This window comes from Pleurodeles waltl, chromosome 3_2 (genome assembly GCF_031143425.1).
Source record: "Pleurodeles waltl isolate 20211129_DDA chromosome 3_2, aPleWal1.hap1.20221129, whole genome shotgun sequence".
Lineage (NCBI taxonomy): Eukaryota > Metazoa > Chordata > Amphibia > Caudata > Salamandridae > Pleurodeles > Pleurodeles waltl.
Window position 1 is genome coordinate 147,859,232 of NC_090441.1, and position 15,506 is coordinate 147,874,737.

A 15,506-nucleotide genomic window follows, 5' to 3' on the forward strand; every position below is an offset into this window, starting at 1 on the left:
CCCAAACTGACAATTGGCACAAGGACCGTAGTCATTGAGAGGTTCCTTAAGTTACCTAGAATGGTCGTTTGACACGTATGAAACTAGTTTTTGGATCCAGTTATTTATTTTATTTTATTTTAAAAATTCCCCCCTTGGCTAAGCAAAGAAGTGCCTGATGGCACGGGAGGTACTTTTTTATGGGTTTTATAAATGAAATACTGTACTTGATTCTTATTTATTGCTTTTAAGACCAACATCAGATAATTTGTTTTTAGTAGTTAAGAGAATATTAGTTGCTGCTGGAATAATGTGCATTTGTATTACCTGTTTGTACCCCTTTTACGGCTTCTAAATGAATATAGGCACGTAGGAAAGACAGAAAAGGTTGGGTCCTAGGGACTGTCAATCACCTTTCAAAAATTAGCTAAACAACCCCTCATCTGATGACGGTATGCACATTGCCAGGATTTTTAGAGGCATTATGATATGCCAGACGCGAACATTTTTCCAAAAAACATGCACCCTAATTTTATAATGGTCACTATTTGTGCTAGTATATAGTCATTGCCATATAGATTTATATTTATAGGTATTTTATAATATTTATATGGTGATTTGTATGATGATGTGTATTTTATATTTTTATAGTGTTTTTATTGATTAATTGTTTACTTGTTTAACACTCATATCCACAACTTGCCTATTTGTATTGTATGGCCCTGAGGGAGTTCCGGTCTTGATCTGACTTTATCGTCTTTCTCAAAAGTGCTTTCGTTCCCTTTTAGAAATGTAAGAATTTTGTTAGTATGCTTTTATGGTATTGTTTTGCCGAAATAAAGCTGAAATGAAAATGAAAGGTTTAATCCTAGGTTTAGGCTGATGGCAGAAGCTTTATGTGTCAGATGTGTTACATGTCAACAGATAATGTGAGAAAATGAACTGCAGTAACACTGAGTCACATAGGTAGATCAGACTTTCCTTTCAATAGGATGCAGCTGGATTTCATCAAAAGTCCTGTGTGTAATGGACTGAGATATGCCATGGTTATTGTGTGCTTTTTCTCTTGTTGGGTTGAACTTACCCGACTAGGGGAAATGACAGTCTCACTGTAGCGAAGATGTTGTTACGAGAGCTCATACCACTTTCCGGGTTCCTGACTTCTCTAGAGTCGAGCTGAGGGATTCACTTCAATAGTGAGGTCCTAAAGTTACTTCCGCAGTTGACTACACAAAACTCGGATGCTAACTAAAGTTACTGTGTGCAGCATTACAAGTTGAGCAGAGAATACATTGCAGTTACAGGCTGGAGACTATTAGTCTTGTTGATTAAGTAAACTGAACACTGAAATTCAGACTGGCTAACATGTGTGCTTCCACTTCAATGAAATGGGCTGATGCATTGATGAGTCTTCACAGTAGTCCAGATAGGAGGACAGGATTGTCACCCCATGAAATCCTGATAAGGCGTGCCAGGAGGTTACCAGCTGTACCTGCAAATGCGCTTGGGAACATTACATATGACATGGTTCTTGATTACTGCAAAGGGCTGGTTGAAGTGGTTTGTTCTGTGTCCAATCAGGTTGGAGAAGCTACAGTTCATCTGCAGCAAGAACAAGTCCATGACATCAGGCCAGGTGACTGGGTTATGGTGAACAAGCATGTTAGGAAGTCGTGCTTGGATCCTTGATGGAGTGGAACTTAACAGGTTATAGGGATGACTTACTACCACTGCTAACTGGAACCATGCAGCACATACTTGTAGAGTTCCATGGCCCCTCTACAATAGATACAATAGCACCTGTACACAAAGGACTGGTTACAGTGAGATGAAGGGAGCAGGTTAGGCAAGTTGTTGGGGTTGAACAAGTGGCTGAAACAATACTCGTATGGTCTGAGGGGGTTCTGAGTGAGTCAACAAGTGAAGTTGGTACAGGAGAGTCGAGGCATGAGAAGTTGACTCCACAAACCTCAGATGCTTTTACAGGTTACCCAGGAGATGGTATGGAGCATGGTGGGGATAGTATTCCAAAGATCCATCATGTGGAACAAATTGAGGACTCAACTATAGAGCAACATGGGAGAGCAAGCGCTAGTGAAATTCTAGGAGACATATTAGGTGCTTTGATACTATCTGTAGGAGTGATAATCAAGTCATACAAGATTCGAAAGCTTTCAACCGTGGTTGATAAGTTGCCTACCAAAACAGCTGGAGGGGTTTTAGTTAAAGATACAGAAATGATTGCTATTAGATCAGTGGTTTTACAAAACAGACTTGCTTTGGATGTCCTTCTCGCAAAAGAGGGAAGAGCTGGTTGGATGCTGAAGGTTCAACAATGTTGTACCTGCATCCCTGATAACAACAAAGACTTGAAGAAATATATTGTGAATATCACTGATTCGAAAGGAGATATAAAGGAGGTAGAAGCAGCAGGTGCCAGGGAAGCTACAGGGAAGAGATGATCAGTTGTTTGGCAATGGTTTGGAAGTTTAGGAAGTGGAATAATCAGAAGTATCTTGAGACCATTGCTTATAATTTCTCCGTGTGCATTAGTTATATTTGGATCTTAAAAGCAGTACAAGAGGATGCAGATGAAGAGAGGAGATAAGGAGAACAGAAGAGTTGAAATAGAACTTGAGCATAGACTAACGCCCTCATTCTGAACATGGCGGTTCGTTCCGCTCTGCCGGAGGTGGCGGTAGAAACCGCCAATAGAAGAGCGGTCCGGACCGCCAAATAATGATCCAAACGAAATTTGCGCATCCCGTGACCCACCCACCGCCACGAGAGGAGTCCCGCCGACGATGGTAGAGTCCGCCCACAGGCCGTCAGAAAGGCCCAACCCGCCCATCAAATAATGAACCACTATTCCGCCGCCAGTTACAGGGCGGGAACCACCGTTACACAAAGCCAGGCGGAAATTAAACAAATATAAGGAACCACGCACCGGAGTCCCACAAAACGTGCTGTGGCAGCCATGGATAGAGAGCTGCAGATCATGCCAGCCCTGCTCCTTGCCATATACCTACACGACCGAGACCACTGATGAAGACGACGACGGTAAGTATCGCAACCTACGACACAAGGGAGGAAAGGGCACAGTTACATACCTACCCACTCCACCCATCCGGCAACGCCCCTCCAACCCTTCCCAGCACCACAAGTCATACACCCCACAGGTACTTACACAACACAAGGCTAATGCAACTTGACCATAGTATATAGAAAAGCCCCACACTCATAAAAAAGTAAAACAAATCACCAGGTTGTAACGGCGTGCAGCCCAAACACAGGCCACACAGAAACTTTAATAAGAAGCTCACTGAGCCAAACAGTGCAAACAGGGTCAATGGCCAGTCTGTTATAACACAATTGTCATGGGCCACAATAGGCCCCACCTGACTCCCACAAGTGCTGGGTACTCCACATTATAAGGCACCATATGGGGATCCAGGCACCTCACGGAAGAGGGGCAGAGGGTGGTGGGGGTGGGGATTTTCGACGGGGGTGGGCCTTTGACTTTCTTATGGAGGGTGGAGGCTTCTCCTTTGGAGGGGGTGGGGGCTATTTGGCTCGGGTGGAGCAGGATGACCTAGGCTCTGTCCAGACCTTCTTCTCTGGGGAAGGGTCATGGGAATGTGAAGGGCAGACTGGGGTGGGCTGTGATGTGGAAGGAGTGGAAAGGGCAAGGAGGTGGGCACGTTTGGGGACAAGACGGGGTGGGCTAGTGGGTTGGAAGAAGTCAACACGGGAGAGGAAACGTTTTTTGGGAGCAATTGGGGTGGGTGTGGATGAGGGCATGGGAGTGGAGGCAGAGGTAGTGGAGGTATGGGGTGTAGGGGTACATGTAGTGGGTGCAGGTGACTGCTCAGTATGCTGTGGTGTGGTGGATGTCTGATGGGTGGGTGTCTTGGTGCGTTTGTGTGTCTTGGGAGGTGGGGGGTGGAAACAGTGGGAGAAGACAGACAGCTAGTGTGGACGTATGTTGTGTGGGTGTCTGCAAGTCTGGTGAGTGTGGTGCATGTGTCAACTACAGTAGAGGTGGTGAGTGCCGGTGTGGTGTATGGGGTGCATGTATGGGTGTCTGCTATTGTGTTGAGTGCAGGAAGCAGTAACAGTGAGTGAAGGTGCAGTGCATGAGGGTGTGGATGTAGAGGGGACAGACGGAGGCGGAAGAGGTGGGCACACTGGGGGAAGTGGACGTTGTTGTGTGTGCAGGTGTCTGTTGGCTGTGTGAATGCTTGTGGTGGGATGTGTGGTGCTTGTGTTTAGAAGTGTGCTTCTTGTGTGTTGATGTGCCTGTCAGCGTGTCTGAATGTGTGCTTTGGACGGGTGAAGGGAGTGGGGTGCTGGAATGGGTAGAGGAGGTTGGAGGGGGGACGGAATGGCCAGGGAAACTGGCTGCAGTCCGAGAGGAGGCCAGAGCCTGAAAAGATCTCTGTAGGGCAGACACAGCACTGTGAATGCCATCCAGATAGGCATTTGTCTGCTGCACCTCTGACGCTAGCCCCTGGATGGCATTGACGATGGTTGTCTGCCCTACAGAGATGGTTCTCAGGAGGTCAATATCCTCCTCTGTGAGGGCAGCAGGGCTGACTGGGGCAGGGGAGGAGGTGCCTGGGGTGAAGGAGACGCCTGCCTTTCTGGGTGGGTGGGCAACTCGGTGGGGAGCAGATGGGAGGGCGGTGATGATAAGCGGGTGGCGGAAGATCTCACGGTATTGGTGTGTGCACTAGGGTCCACCACCGCCGTGGGACCCCCATCGGAGAAGGTCTCAGAGTCACTACTTCCTGTGGTAGTAGCCTCCCCCGTGGAAGTCCCCTCGCCCTCCCACCCACTGGTCCCCTGGGCGTCTGTTGTCTCTGCCTCGGAGGATCCTTGGGCTGCTGCCTCCCCACATCCCGGTGCCTCAGCTTCTTCGCCTGATGTTGATGCTGTTTCAAACCAACACAAGAGAACAGGGATGGGGAGACAAAACAGGAGAGACACTTGAAAATAGCTGAATGCAGGTACAGAATGGCCAGACATACACCCACCCAGCAAACATACACAACAGGCAGCACCGTACACTGCCCCTGACTATGGACCAGAATACTGCTCTACACCCATCCCCTGAAATACTTTAGGAGCAGAAGTAGGTGAAACCTGACAGGGTCACCCCTACACCCTTTGGGGAACATACAGTAGATGGACACCAGTCAAATTCCCTGCCTCTAAGCAGCATGAGCCCTATTGCACACCCAGGCATCCTTCCAGACTGAAGTATGGTCAATGAGTACTCACCCCCTTGTGACTGCTGTGCAGCCTTCAAGCGCCCATCTAGGTCTAGGTACGCCACCGCCAGGATCTGCCGCATGAGGGGGGTCAGTGCCCGACGGGCACCCCGTCTATGTTGGGAGGACTTCCCCAGCTGGCCTTTACTGATCTTTCGCGCTCAGCGCCGCAGGTCCTCTCACCTCTTTCGACAGTGGGTGTTCTTTCAGTTGTAGACCCCCAGGGTCCTCACCTCCTTGGCGATGGCATGCCAATGTGCCCTCTTCTGGTGAGTGCTGACCTAGAAGGGCGACACAGAAATGGAACACAGAGGTCAGGCACTTGCACGATAGGAAAAGCTGGCTCATCGTCCACTATGCGATGGACAGTACTCTCAGACATACAGGACAGTTGCACGCGGCATGCCATGCACCATGGCCCATGTAGGCTCAGAGGTGCACACATATGTCCAATCAACACCATCCATTACACACATAGGCCCTCATTTCAACCGCTGTGCTGAAGACCACCAGTGCAGGCGGTTTTCCGCGCAGCGAATCATGACTGCTGGCAGCCCTCTGTCCTTTTTCGGACGGAGAGCCGCCAGCAGCCATACTGGCGGTCGGCAGGGAAGTGGAAGGAATTCCCTGGCACTGATAGTGCCTACCGCCATGGATTTTGTGGCGGTTCCAAACCACCCGAAATCCATGGCGGTATGCAGGGTCCTGATACGGCCGGCGGTCTGGTGACGGCCGCCGGGCTGGAGACTGAAGTCTCCAGCCCAGCGGTCGGAGTGGAGAAGTGGCGGATGACCATGGCGGTATCCGCCATGGTCATAATTCAATTTTTTTTCTGCCGGCCTGTTGGTGGTATTACCGCCACTTCTTCCCCGCCCGCCAGGGTCGCAATGAGGGCCATAGTGCCCTCCAAACCCAGACTCACCTGTACCTCTGGCTGTCCGTACAGTTTCGCGTACAGGGGCAGGACCCCGTCCACTAGCTTCTCCAGTTCTTCCTGGGTGAAGGCTGGGGCATTTCCCCTGCACCATGTGGCACATCCATAGCCAGAGGCAGGCCACAGCAGTACAAAGAGTGGAGTGCCTGTTCACACAAGATCAGGGAGTCAAGTGATCAAACGATTACGAACGCGCGTACGTTCCGCAGCGGTATGCACTGTCACCACCGGCGGCGATCATGATACGCCAGGATTCCCTATTGGCATCCATGTTAGCCAATGAGGGTGCGAACAGCGGGTGCGAACAGCGGTCAACACCGCCTTATGCTGTGACGTCAACTGCTAGTGGTATGAGGTCACTTCCACAACAAAGGGGCAGATCTACAGTGGGCAGACATTTTTCCATCACCTATGCATCTAGAATGTCTTACTACTCACAATGCAGGCCCTCCTAGCCACATGAAGCACCTAGGCCTTTGTCCATTCCGTATAGTAGCACACATGAATTACTCTGTTCCCACCTTGTGATGTACCTGTATATCTGTCGGGTAGCAGTTATTTTCGAGACACTACGATGAACAATGCAGTGCACAAATGATGAGAAGTGTACCTATGAATGTGTCTTCATGACTCCTTTTTGTAACCCCTCGTAGGTACCGACCCTTGTGGCGAGGAAGGGCACCATCGGTGTACAGACCACTTGTGGATATAGGGACCATGGTGGAGCATCAGATTATAATCACTTACAGACCCACACGTGCAACTATTCAGGACCTTTGTGCATTACTGGATCCTGCACTAACTCCGGGTAATTGTAATCAGCATGCCATTCCAACTGAGGTGCAGGTGCTCTCCGCACTCCATTTCCTGGCCACAGGCTCATTTCAAGTGACAGTGGGCATGGTTGCTGGTTTTTCACAGCCAATGTTCAGCATGGTACTGACAAGATTTCTAAATGCATTTGTACAACATCTGCAATCCTATGTGCGGTTTCCCCAAAGTACTGACCTCCCTGCCATCAAGTCTGACTTCTATGCCTCTGCCAACATTCCCCACGTCATAGGTGTCATTGATGGCACACACATAGCTATCATCCCCCCAAGAGTGAGTGAACAGGTGTACAGAAACAGGAAGAACTTTCACTCCATGAACATCCAATTGGTATGTACTGCAGACGAGTACATTTCCCATGTGAATGCCATGTTTCCAGGTTCAGTCCATGATTCATTTCTGTTTAGGAACAGTAGTGTGCCACAGAAAATGGAACAACTACAGGAGGACAGAGGGTGGATCATAGGTAAGTTTGCCTGTCACTAACTGACACATTGCAGAAAACCAGCCTGTCTGACTAAGGGACATAACAATGACGAGTCTGTATTGCACCATTTTGTAGGTGATTTTGGCTATCCAAACTTGTGTTGGCTTCTGACACCAGTGAGGAATCCCAAGATGGATGCAGAGAGGAATTACAATGAGGCCCATGGATGTACTAGGAGGGTAATAGAGCGAACTATAGGTCTCCTGAAGGCTAGATTCCAGTGTCTACATATCTCTGGGGGTTCCCTGGCCTATGGCCTGATACGGTGTGTAGAAGAGTGGCGGCCTGCTGCATGCTGCACAACGTGGTAGTGACACATTCTATCCCCCTCCTGGAGGTGGAGGGTGCTATAGGTCCTGATCAGCTACCTCAGAGAGGTGAGGAGAGTGATGGTGATGATGAGGAAGGGGAAGATGTAAATTCCAGGAACCAACTGATACAACTTTACTTCCAATAACTGTGTGGGAGGTGGGAGTTAAGCCTGTCATTGGGGTTAGTGACTAATACTCTGTGTGCTCTGTCATATAGGGGTGGTTGGTCATGATAGGCGATAGATGGACCACCACTGCATGGTACTGACTGAAAATATATTCATTCCCTCCTTGCCACCATTTGGGCACACAGGACTACCATCATGCACAAATTGACAATAAAGTTGTTCTCTGCCACTTGCATCCATACTCCACTTTGTTCACAATTTAAGACAGGGGACAGTGTTACAGGTGTGAAATGTGTTTTATAGGTAGAAGTGAGTGAATTGTGCTATATACAGTGATGGGAGTTGTAAGGATTGGGGGTCCTCAAAACTAAGTTGGTGGCAGCCTTCTTGGATGGTATTGATGGGTCGATTTTGTCAAACTGTACTTCAAATTGCCCTCAGCTAAGTGTTGTTGGTGAATGGGTGGGATGGTTGCTTTGCATTAGTAGCAGAGTCAATTGTTGGAGGGGGCTTTGTTCTTAGCTGGGTTTCCAGTGCCATATCTTGGCCTAAGAGTACGTTTGGGCTCATGCTGTGGAGCTTCTTGGGGTGGCATGGTTGGCCCTTGGGTTTCCTGGGAGGGTATTTCCTGGGATGTTTCTGCTGCCTTGGCCATCTGATGTGGGCTGTCCAGGGCTGTTGTGGGGGCCTCTTGTCTGGTGTGGGTGTCAGACTGGTTTTTGATCAACTGCAACAGTGATCCAGGTATGTTGGCCATTGTGGCATTGTGCTCTTGCCACTACTCCATGGCCTGTTGGTGTTCTTCCTGCTGCATCCTCTTACTTTGCTCCAGGGTGGAAACAATCTGTGCCAACCTGTCTTGGGTATGTTGGTAGGCCCCCAATACCTCTGAAATAACGTCCTGGGCTGCTGCATCCATCATGTGGCCTCCCCCTTGGCCCACTGGGACCCTTGAACTTGCCCTAGCCCCCTGTGCCTGTGTCCCCTGCACAGTTCTGGACATGCCACTTGTACTGGGGCCCTCACCTTCCTGCATGTTGGGATTGGGAGACTGTGACCTCCGTAGCTGTGTTCCACCAGTCTGTGCCCTGGGTACACTGGTGTGGGTACGCCTACATTGGGCTGCTGGTCTTGATTGGGTGTTAGGGGTGACAGTGGTTTCCTGGGTGGGGCTGCTGCATGGTGAGAATCCAGTGCTGTGTGAGGGGCCTGCCTGCTCATCAGTGTCCAGGGATCCTTCGCCAAGGTCTTGTGAGGTGCCTCTGTTTCCCTGGAGGGCAGTGGCACTCCTTGTCCCGTCCGTTAGGGTTGCATGGGTGGTGGTGCCTGTTGGGGGACATAGACATGTCTGTTACATATGCATGTAGGTTTGAGGTGTACAGGACTGTGCTATTTTGTGCTGATGTTACTTTCAGTGGCCTTCCAGGGTGCCTTTGTGAGGTTGACATTGCATTTAGCACCAGTGGTGGGGTTGCATTGTGGTGGGGGGTATTGTTCCATTGTGAGTACGTGCAGGGGTGGGTGGCTGTGCACAGCGGGAGTGATGTGGGCCTGTTAGTGGCTTGTAGGTCATGCAGGGGGGTGGATGTGGTGGGTAATGGATGGGTGGGGTGTAGGTCCAGGTGGGTGTGGGTGGGGTGGGGTGTTGCATGCATTGCAGCTGTGGGGTATATTGGGTAATTGTAGATGACTTACCCGAGTCCATTCCTCTAGTGAGTCCAGTGAGTCCCTCTGGGTGCAGGATGACTAGTAGCTTTTCCTCCCAGTCGGTGTAGTCGGGTGGTGTTGGTGGCGGTCCTCCCCCAGTCTTCTGCACTGTGATGTGGTGCCTAGATGCCATGGCCCTGACCTTCCCCCGCAGGTCGTTCCATCTCTTGCGGATGTCGTCCCTGGTGCGTGGATGGTGTCCCACTGCATTCACCCTGTTCACAATGGTCTGCCACAGCTCCATTTTCCGGGCGATGGGTGTGTGCTGCACCTCGGCCCCGAATATTTGTGGCTCCACCTTCAGGATCTCATCTACCATGGTCCTTAACTCCCTTTCGGCAAAGCGTGGATTTTTTTGGGGGGACATGGTGAGTGTGGTGGATGGCGTCGGGACTCGGGACGAGGTAAGGGTGCTCTTCTATGGGTCGATGTGCGTCTCCTGTATGCTGGCGTACGCTGTCTGGCTCTGGTGCTCTCCGTCTTCTTGTCCTGGTTTCGTTGCAATGGATTGTGGGGTGTGTCCGGGTGTTTTATGGGGTTCTAGATGTGTGTCAGGTGTGTGGGTGATACGCCTGTCCAATGTGTGCACTTGTTGCTGTTGAGTCCACTTGCCGCCCGTGGCGGTCGCAACCGCCAATGGTCTTCCGGCCTCCACTGTCCGCCAAGGTGATTTGTGCATCATTATTTGGAGGGCGGGATGTGGGTGTGCTTGGTGGTGGCGGGTGGGGTGGGCCGGGATTCCCGCCGACAGAGTCATGGCCGGGAGTGGTGGTCTGGGAATTTTTGGCGGGGTTGGGTTTTTCGTTCATTATATGGCGGGTTGCATTCACCGCCAACAGTGGGATTCTGTTCACCGCCGACACAGCGGTCAGCGGCCTTTCCCGCCATGTTCATAATGACCACCTAAATATCCATTATAGTGACATTCAGCAGTTAGAGGAATCCACAAAAGATCTCCTGGATCAATCTCTGAGGTTTTGATTTTTCACTCTGATTAGGAGATATCAGGTTATGTGACGGGCTGATTCGCCATCAGAGAGACTACAGGTGCAGTGGAGAATTGGCTGCCCCACTGGATGTAATAAACATGACCCATATGTAAACATGACATTTAGTGAACTGCGTGTTTTAATAGTTATCTAATCTAAAGGTTAATACTGAAGTGCATTCACTGTAGTGTTAGAGATACATGTACTGTTCCATTAACTTCACTAGAAGAAATATAGGGCCTCATTACAACTTTGCCGCCCGCCAAGTTGTAACTGCTGTGCGGCCGCCAATGGGGCTGTGCTCCGCGGTGCCCATTTTGACATCCCTGCTGGGCCGGCGGGCGGAAACCGAGTTTCCGCCCGCCAGCCCAGCGGGGATGTGGGCCGCAACATGGGAACCGGCTCCAAATGGAGCCGGCGGTGTTGCGCCCGTGCGACGGGTGCAGTTGCACCCGTCGCGCTATGCAGACAGTGAAAAGCTGCATGGAAAGGGCTGGTGGTAGGGGGACTCGTAATCCCCTGGGCAGCGCTGCTAGCAGCGCTGCCCAGGCGGATTATCACCGCTGGGGCAAATGTGGCGTGAAACCGCCGGCCCCGGTGGTGCGACCGTCGTAATGACCTCGGAAGCACCGCCAGCCTGTTGGCGGTGCTTCCGTCACAACAACCCTGGCGGTCTTGGACCGCCAGGGTTGTAATGAGGGCCATAATCACTGATTATGATCTTACACCCACCCTCACATTATCTGGGAATGTTTACCCTTAAACGATAATAGTTCATGTAACATGTGCACTAATGTTGTTGATGAAAGTTGAAAATGTAATTTCCCATTGTACTCAATTACTTGTGTTAACAATTTCATTTAACGTCTTTTATTGATTGTAACATGGAGTTTGAAATGAGAAAGTGTAACCAACATTAAAATAATACAGAATTAAATGTGTGCACAATACAACGTGAAATTACAAGTGCACTTGAGAATAGTATTCTTGGCTTGATTTGATTAGGCCTGGATTTCTTTAACATGAGAAACTGTTCTCCATTTTCTGCTAATAAGTTATTTCATTTCTGGTATTTTTCCATGAAATGTTAATTTGGAAATAGATTTGCTATTGTCTTATTCATAGAGAGTCTGAGAAGACAATCTTGGAGAAGGTACATGGAGAAAACGAGAATGTGAAGACTGTGCTTTATTCATACATGTTGCAGGTGATGTACAGGAGACCAAGGACAGCAACTTTCTGAATACCATCATGTGACCTAATGCAATTTTGCAAGTTTTACCAGGAGATGGGAGAAGGAGGCAGCACATGATGGCGTGATCCACAAGGCATTACCTGATCGAGTTGTGCAGTATTATGTAGTACTGTCACAAATTGATAGGAGAGGCAGATTCCTTTGGACTGTGAGAGGTACAGACCTGATTTTCCCCTTTTGCCCCATGCTTTTCTGAATGTGGCTTAGGTTTTCACAGAATTCTCTCAAAAGACTCCTGCCCCAGCTTTTGAAATGCTGAAACCTTCCCTTTTACCTTCATTTCCAATCACTGTTATTTTTTTCCAAATTCTTTTTGTCCTATTTTGCCCCTCCCTTTTTGCCCTTATGTCTTAGTCACACTTTCATTTTGATGGTTTAGGTTCCAATGAACGTTTCCAAATTGTCCAAAATCTATTTTAGCTAGATGATATAAATTGCACTAATGTTGACAGACATTGTTCGTTCACACGGGCTGGTGTTGGTGTCATATGTGGGTAATACGCAGATTATTCTGGCCCTGACACCCAACTCCCCTCAAAATACAGATCAACTAACCTCCTGCCTTAGAGAAGCTACAGACTGGATGTTAAACAGCATGTTATAGCTTAATGGGGAGAAGACGGAGGTCGTAGTTGTAGGTAAGGCCAGTTCTAGATGGCAGGAACTTGCATGGCCAGACTACCTAGGAGACAGCCCCCAGCCATCTCAAGCAGTAAAAAATCTAGGCATCTGGCTAGACGAAAAACTTACGATGGAGACTCAAACAAATAAATTGGCCAGGGTATGCTTCTCCGTGCTAAAATCTTTAAGGGAATTTCTGCAGATGCTATCTTCGATTACAAGAAGAATAGTAGTGCCAAGTGTTATAAACTCATGTCTGGACTAAGGAAATGCCCTGTATTGGGGAAGTCCTAAATATGTGACCAAGAGGCTCGAGGTGATACAAAACACGCCAGCAAGAACACTTTATAAAATCCCAAAATATCAAGCAGCCAGGCCCTAATATCACTATATTGGCTCCCGGTCCAAAAATGGATCTACTTCAAGATCCTTTGCATTGTGTTTTGGGCCATTCAAGGGAAAGGACCTCTGATCATTCGATCACTATTCAAGCCCTATATCCCAGGAAGAGTCTTACGATCTAGCAGTAAAGGACTTCTGATGGTACCAAAGATTAGGAGAGCAAGGAGTGGAGGTTGCTCTTTTGTTTTTCTTACCACTAGACTCTGGAACATCCTTCTGACAACAAATGCTGAACCCAGATCAATTACTTCCTAGGGTTTCTTGCACTGTCCGATATCCTTCTGGAGAATCAATTGTGCTTTCTACCCAACCCTGCCGCAATCCACAAGGTGTCACCTTGCAAGAAACCCTAGGAAGTAATTGATCTGGGTTCAGCATTTGTTGTCATAACTAACCACAACCACTGCGTTTGAGTGGATTACGTCTTTAAGTATTTTACATACCACTACCTCCAATGAAGGAGACTGAGTTGAAACAATTTCCAGATGTTTCATTGCTAGTTATTATTTTGTGATATGTTTATATTTACTTATATGTAAATAACTGATATTGTGGTGTAAATGTTTGTCCTGGTGTAATTGTTCAGTGTAATTGCGACAGTTTGTTTTGTTTATGATTCTCTTCGTCCTATATAATTATAGATGAATACATTTGACAAAGAAATAATGTCCCCAAGAGAGTATTTGTCACTTCTCTTGTTAGAAAATGTAGTAATCTGTCCCAGCCTTTTGACCAATTGTTTTTGCATACATTGGGGTGGTCGGCATGACTCCTGACTTTTATAAGGCAGTAGTCATGTGGTATGGATTGTTTTGTGTCAGAAAATGATGCTAGGAAGGTTAACGGCATTTTTGTTTGCCTCTAACCAGCCTAGCGTAATTTTTTGAGGCAAAACCCACTTCCCCTATACTGCCACCACCACTCGGCTAATGTCATTTTCCCAGACGCTAGGCCACCCTTTGCGTCGGCTTGTGGAATTCCATAAATTTGGTGCCCTACTGGTGCTCTGTAATGACTCAAGCCGGCTCTATACTTTTCGATGCAAAACTGCGCAGTTTTGCGTCAAAAAGTATAAATATGGGCCTTATTGCTTTAACCAGGGTATAGAGAAAAATGCCATAAACAAATGTGGACGCAAACATTACAGTTTGAAGTAGTATTCAGACTTGCTTTTTAGTAAAGGACTACTTTTTAAGTACGAAGTTAGATTCTCTTGATAATACTTGCAGGAAACAGCCCTATGAAAATGTACACTTGGAACAAGTTATCTTGAAACCTAAGTTTCTCGTAGAACTTTACAAATTAGGTCCCTTTAACTCTTCTTGCATAATACACAAATGGAAGACGAGTCTGTTTCTACTGCAGGGTAGGATCTTTATAGTGTCAGTTATGGACGTGACATTTTGCAAAATGTTTATTTGATCATAAAAAGAAGGTGAGATTGAAAGTCTGTGTAATGAACCGCCAGTGAGCATTTATTTATGGCAGAGCAGGATAATAATAACTGGAAAAAGGAGACCCATAATCAACTATAAATCCTGCGTGAGAAAATAGCCATTTAAAAAAAAGAATAGTAAAGGAAGATTATCAAGCTTAATGGCCAACTAAATTTAAAGTGCATATACAATTCATCTAAAGTGCATATGTAGTGAAATTACTTAATAATGTACTGAAGCAAGCGTAAGGGCAACTCTGTTTAATTCGATGCATCTTTTTGTAAGTAAGAATGAACATTTTAAGTAGAATAAAAGATTTCTATGTTCGAGTTCCAAATAGACGTGTTCTGCATCTAAGTGACAGAATAATAGAAATTGCGCAAATGACCTAATTCTGGTGATGACTGGCTCTAATATTTCATAATTGTATCTCCTTTTAGCCCCAGATCAGCCAAAACATAAATACAATAATGGTGCCGTCTGTGTCCGTCATTTAGGAAACTTCTTTCTACCTCAAGGTGGCGGCGTTGAATCACACAGTGAAATATAGGAACAAAAAAGACAACCCGGAAAAGTGAACTTGTATTTAAAGGCCGTGCGAACCAATATCCAAACAAGCATTGCCGAAGCCAAAAGACACGGACATCAGCAAATGGTTCGGTTTTTTTATCATATAAGAAACACTTATTTTAGACTTAAAATAGCTTGTTATTAGCGAGACCGCTCAATAAGCTCCTCTAACAAACTGCAGTTTTTTAATCCTACCAGGAATGATTCTTAGGCGAACACCTCACTCCATGCCATTAGAGACATCCCGGCCCATATTTATACTTTTTGACGCTAAACTGCGCTAACGCAGTTTAGCGTCAAAAAGTTTTGCGCCGGCTAACGCCATTCTGAAGCGCCATGCGGGCGCCGTATTTATTGAATGGCGTTAGCCGGCGCAAGCAGACCGGCGCTGCCTGGTGTGCGCGAGAAAAACCACGTACACCAGGCAGCGCCGGCGTAGGGGGAAAATGGCGCATGGGCGTCTTAAAATGGGGCAAGTCAGGTTACGTCGAAAAAATCGTCGTAACCCGACTTGCGCCATTTATTTTCGACGCCCATCCCCCATCAACATGACTCCTATCATTGTAAAGATAGGAGTCATGCC